Source organism: Lycium ferocissimum, chromosome 4, assembly GCF_029784015.1.
Source record: "Lycium ferocissimum isolate CSIRO_LF1 chromosome 4, AGI_CSIRO_Lferr_CH_V1, whole genome shotgun sequence".
In the NCBI taxonomy this organism is placed as follows: domain Eukaryota; kingdom Viridiplantae; phylum Streptophyta; class Magnoliopsida; order Solanales; family Solanaceae; genus Lycium; species Lycium ferocissimum.
This window is the reverse complement of record NC_081345.1, coordinates 65,001,387-65,007,770: the sequence shown is the minus strand read 5'-3', so window position 1 is coordinate 65,007,770 and position 6,384 is coordinate 65,001,387. Positions and strand designations below refer to the sequence as shown.

At 38.5% G+C, this 6,384-nt stretch overlaps 1 long non-coding RNA gene across 1 annotated transcript in view; it reads right to left on the bottom strand.

Annotated features, from left to right (window-relative positions):
* Positions 1–1,713, bottom strand: part of LOC132054921 (uncharacterized) — a 17,203-nt gene extending 15,490 nt beyond the window's left edge. The window contains exon 1 of the long non-coding RNA XR_009414409.1: positions 1,598–1,713. This is a non-coding gene — a long non-coding RNA (uncharacterized LOC132054921). The remainder of the gene's footprint in view (positions 1–1,597) is intronic.
* Positions 1,714–6,384: the final 4,671 nt, after the last annotated feature.

The window sequence follows — 6,384 nt, the reverse complement described above, 5'->3', positions numbered from 1 at the left end:
AGAAAGTAAGGTGGGAACATGTATTTATACTTTGAACTTATTCGGCCGTCGGGTATTATACGGACCACTTATACGGTCCGTATAACATTGTACGGTCCGTATAAGTGTACATGTGGTTCACCATCGGGGAAAACATCTTCCTGTTGGGTGTTATACGGACCCTTATACGGACCGTATAATGTTATACGGACCATATAAGCGGTCGTATAACCCCATTTCTCAGAAACTGTTTCCGTCGTTCATTTGATCTCCAATCCTTATGGAACCTTCTTGACACTTGTTTAACACTTCATTATCAATCTAAGGAGCATTATAACTCTTCCTTAAGTCAACATTAGGTCGGTACTTTACGAAACTCTTCCAAAACACAACATATGCTTTGCCTTCTTTGAGGAACTTTTTCGTCTTACTTCCAATGTCTTTGGAATCTTAATTAGAATCATTAAATAACCTTTCTTAATTATTGAAACATCGTATACTCCTGTGTTATCTATTCACTAGGCAACGACATGAAATTTTTCGAGGTGTAACACATTTACCCCATTTATGAGTAATCATTGGGTCAGCGGGTCCCGATCTTATGTAGCCGATTACGTACATACAATTTATTCATGCGTTACATTTATTATATATTATGTATATTGACCCGTGACTAGAAGGCGTTATGTACCCACACATATCAGGCGTTATAGACGCGAATATTAGATATATGTGAAGTATGAGAAGAGATATAGGCGTTATATACGCATTGCTACTATGATGATGATGTTGATTATGGCCACAGAGGAGCCAATATGATATGACGAGATGCCATAGAGGCTTACAGGCTTTATATACGCACATATATCAGGCGTTATATACACACTCATATAGATGCACGACCATCATTGATAGGTATGAGCATTCATATCATGTGCCCACAGAGGCATTGTCGATTCTGTGATTTACGCAGATTTAGGCGGATTTAGTTCATACAAGATCATGCGATCGGTCATTTCGATTATGAGTTCGATCTTATCCATGATTCTTATGTTTTTATATTGTTCTTATGCCTTACATACTCGGTACATTATCATCGTGCGACTCTCCGTGCTCGGGGGGCTGGCGTTCATGCCCGCGGTATAGAGGAGAGGGTGGTCCCGCTCGGTGAGACCTCTAGATCTAGCGATGGCGATTATGCTTTCCATTTGATCCGGAGCTACGGTCGGTTTGGTATGCCCCGCTTTTTGGATGTGTACATATGGGTATGACGGGGCCTGTCCCGTCTTTTCTTTACGGCCTTTATTCCGGTGGTCGTCAGACAACAGTCGTAGTAGTCTGATGATGTAGCCTTGTCGGCTTCTATTCTTTTGTGTACAGTTTATGTAGCAGCCTAGCCGGCTCGCACTGTTCTTCCGCATGTTGTGTATGTGTATGTTGATTGTATAGAGTTCTGATGTTTCCCTCTTACGAGAGTAGTTTAAGCCATTTATAGGCTTTTGATGTTCAGTGTGTTTCAATTACGTGTTCAGGGTTGTTTGGTCGCTAGAGGTCAGACCCCCGTCACGGCTCATCGGTTTGGGTCGTGACACTAAGGAACTGAAAAGTTCATTCTTACATTGCTTATATGAACGACTCATATATCACTATCAAGCATACCATGCATTTGAATGAGAACAAAACATAATGTTACCTCAGTACTTCATAAACCGTTGGGCGAGTGAGTTCATCTCCTGCATTAACATATAATAAAACTTAGTTTTAGAAAGCAAGGAGTTGAGATACAAAAAATACAACATTTAGCACCATCAGGTTGACAATTACAATTGCAAGATTGTCTGGATACACATTTCTACTGATATATTCAAATAGAAAGAAAAGAAAATCAATTATCTATACCTTAGTGTTAAAATAGACACTAAAGACAAACAAAAAGAAAAATCTTTCTTTTTATAAAATGAATTCTGATAGAGATATTTTAGTAACTACAGCACAATTAAATGTAGAGAACGATGAAAGAATTATGCATGTTAATTCTCTTTTCTGAAAGAGCAAATTCAATATGTTCTATATTATCGAATTGCATGGGAACCAGCGAAGAATAATTTACCTTGCTTGAAGGATGTAGGAATCACAACATACAGTATTTCCATGCCTAGTTGCTTTAACGACGTATGCATGAGGGACTTGCTATCAACATTTTCTTAAGGAAGCATTTTGTTTCCACAAGTATTTTCATTTTGGAATTGGCTAATAGCCCTTCTCATCCAGAATCCTTCTACATCAAATGATATGCTTCTACAAGCTTTCAATTTGTTTCTTAATTATATGTTAGTTATTGTTAGTTCACATGAATGATGACACTGTAGGAAAAGTCAACAACTTTCGCAGATATATAATGTTCTGGACTACAGTAGAACTTGCAAGATGTAAGCATTAAGACTAGAGTAAACAAAATTTGAAAGTTTAGAATCAGCTAAATTAGTCTAAAAATCACACATAGACACAAACCCCCACACACACGTAAAGTAGAAAAGATTTTTATATCAAGAATGCAAGAGAACTAACGAATTCTTTTACCTAAATGCCAGGATTACTAATGTCAAATTCTATGACAATTAACTATAGCAGCAGACAGAAAGCATATTACTAATTTGCTAATGCTTGTTTTCAACTCGATCTAGTTTCAATAACATCAAAATATCTTCTATTAAGTAAAAGAATTTCTAATCATTGGTTCTGTGAAAATAACGGTGACTCAATCATACCCAAGAAAGAAGAAATTTGAGATTCACTTGGTATAACGACTCGTTCCGTTATTACTGTGAAATTCCGAAATAGCTGAAAAACCATGCCTTCCTAGATCTTCCGTTCCCTAATAAATTCTGGCGGACACCTAGCCTAACAGGAACCATTGTACAGAGGAAAATCAAGCATCGAAATTTAGGCCAGGGACTCAGCTAGACCGTTACAGCGATCATCTGAGCGCTACAGCTATGGCGCTCCAGCGTCAATCGCGCCGCTGAAGTGATCGGTTATAGTAGCACTAGGCCTCTACAGCGGCGTTGTGAGTGCTGCAGCACTACCGCCGAAGCGGTAAGCTAACCGCTGAAGCGGTGAGCGCAATTAAAATTCCCTATTTAAGGAATCATTTCGGGAATTGTCCCACTTTTCAATACCCTAATTTCCGACCTAGTTCAGGGAAAACCAAAAATAACCAGATCTTTGGTCTTGATAGACCCTTGTAATACCTTCAAATTCACATTCCACCTAGTAGATTACTCCTAAACAACCTAAGGAGTCCTCAAGTAACCTAGAGTTGAAGAGATGACGGGTTAACAACATTTCCCCATAGCTCTCTTTAAACAATCTCCCATGTTCTTCATCTAGAATAGGTTAATAACCTAGATATTCACAATTCTCCACCTTAAAAATAAGTTCTTCCATGGATTTGGAAATGGTCCTTTCTCAAATAAGCTTAAAATTGGAAAATCACCTAGCCTTGTTGTGGATGGAATCTAGAACAGGGTTGAGATCCAAAACCTTCCTTCGTAAATCCAAAATCTCTTATGAAGGTTATAATTGGGATTTCTATTCTTGGGTCTCACAGTTGTCTCCAAGCTACTTCGGGCGAATTTCGAAATGGCGATTTAATTGAAGAATCAATGGATGTTCGTGGCACCCGCTCGGCCATGAGGTAGGTTATGGCTTCCCTTTTCGGTAGACTCCGGTTAGTTTCATATATTCATGTATTAGAAGGAACGGAGAATGCATGTGCAGGATTTGGAGATTTGGGATGAAACCTTAGGATGGTATTGATGTGCGATTTGCGTGTTCGGGCTTGTGGCCTGTAGACTCCTTAGGTTGTTTGGTTTGGTTCCTTGAATATTAGTGGATTTATGTGACTTGGGAGTAGTGGATGGCACGTAATTTATTTATGCCTTATGATAGGTAATTCCGTAATATGTGGTTAATTGTGTTATACCATTAATGGCAAACCTAGTTGATAAATGGAAAGGTAAAACGTCGCAAAGATTGTGAATGATTGATAGAATGAGTTGTGAGGATTGACGGTGAGTAGGAGGCGAATTTACTTGTTCTAAGTTATCAGGCTGCATTAGAGGGAGTGGTAAAATATATCGATAGTTTAACCTATTACATGTTGGGGCCAACCACCCCGTTATGTGTGATTTGGTTGTTCTATTGTGCCGGCTTGATGCCATGAGTTGTTGTTTGATGTTGAATTATGTGTTATCATCTAGACTATGATATAGTTGGCATACCCACCATTGGTATTTGTACTCAGTTATATTATTGGAATACCCACTATTGGTACTTGTGATTCGGTTATATTATTGACATACCCACTGTCGGTATTTGTGATTCAAATATATTAATTGCGTACCCACTGTTGGTATTTGTGATATTGAGCATGATTATTGATGTGATTCATGCATTGCACGCACTCTCATTTTCATGATACATTGTTGAGATATTTGATGATGATTGATGAAACACTTGATGAGCTGAGCTCAGTTTTACTTGAGTGATGAGAGAGTTCGATGTTCGATATTCATCTCGGAATCATTGATTAAGTGAAATTGATATATGAGAGAACTCTTTTACTTGAGTGATGTGAGAGTCCGATGTTCATCCTGGAATCGTGGATTGCATGGCTGATATCCGACGTTAATTCTGGAATCATTGTTAGTGCATAGATTTCGCGGGTCCCCAGGGTGGTACCGGTGAGAACCCCCCGTGGGCAAAGATCCGGGGTCCCGTCTATCTGTTGGGCAAAGATCCAGGACGGGTGGCAGTTAGACTTCGCGAGTCACGCTGGGTTGTGCTACTGAGATGTCGATATTTCCGTCCGGAGTACATGTGACCGCATTTACATGGCATTGCATTACATTCATACATCATTGCATTGCATAGCATTATTGACTTGAATCTGAGATGTTTGGTGTTGTACTTGTGATGTTGGATTTGGGTTGAATGTATTCAGATTTGGCATGTTTGAGGTTTAGATGCTTCACTTAAGCGATGATGTGTATCTGGGTTCGATTATGTTTGATTTATACTTGTTGATTTGTGCCTGTTGAATTATCCCGGGGCACACCCTCCCCCCCTCCCCCCCCCACATGAAACTAGTTATTTGATTTGTTTCTAAGTAATGTAGGATAAAAGGTGTTATAACAATGAGTTGACTCCTAGTCTAAAATGAACGATCTGAGGATTTATGTATTGGGAAATGGCACTAGTGATATTTGACTCGTAGTTATTAGAGAGTAGTTGTGTTCTAAGGATATTGATGCTAGGATGTGCGGTAGATAGACCTATGACTTGAATTAGTGGTTATCATGGTTGTTTGTGAATTCTTTTACCAATATGTGTTACTAACCATTGTCGGCCTATGATACTTACTCAGTACGCGTGGTTTGTACTGATGCTGCACTTGCTACACTCTTTTTTTGGGTGTTGATTGTTTCAGGTATATGATTCGATACGAGGCGAAAATGTGTGGAGCCTATTTGGAAGGCCTCCTCCCACTTCATTCCGGGATGGAGGTTGAGTCTTAGAATTTAATAGAATTTTGAAGTCCCTAGTCGCTCTTGTACTAGTCTAGACCAGGTCATAAGAATTTGTATCGAGTCTGTAATCATGTATTGTTGTAATCATATAAACATTTGAGTTTATCGAATATATTATGGAATTCCGCTGTATTTCTAATTATCCAATGCTTTAAATGATTTGTTACTTAATTGATGTGTTATTAGATGAGAGGGTTCGCCTACCAAGGTGGGAAGGGTAGGTGCCCGCACGGTCCCAAATTGGGTCGTGACACATGGACCAAAAAGAAAACGTGATGTCATTCCAACAATATATATAATAGTAACTCAAGCAATTTATCAATTTGTGCACTACACAATTTAATAAACAAATTCAGAACACATGACTCCCTTCTAAAGTGGCAGTAGTAGCAACTGTTCTTACTAAGTTTCAGGTAACATGGCTAAGTCTCTTATAAGATCTCCTTTCTCTTTTCTACTACTCCTTAGTTAGCCCGAATCAACAAAGCTCCACCTAATAACACATATTCATGCGCGTGTTCTCTCATTTATATATATATATATATATATATATATATATATATATCTGCAATATCACCAAATTACATATTTCACAGTAATCTCCACTGCCACCAAAAAGTACAATTGAGACACCATATATAGAGAAAGTAAGTTAAATATTAATGTGCGCATTGATACATTACACTCACATGGACATGAACAAAGAGATCCATCGAAGGTTACATCGGAAAATAAGCTCTGAAAACTCAACTTCTATATAACCACCATCTCATGAACTTTAATTTTCATGTGAAGATTCATTATATATTTGCTT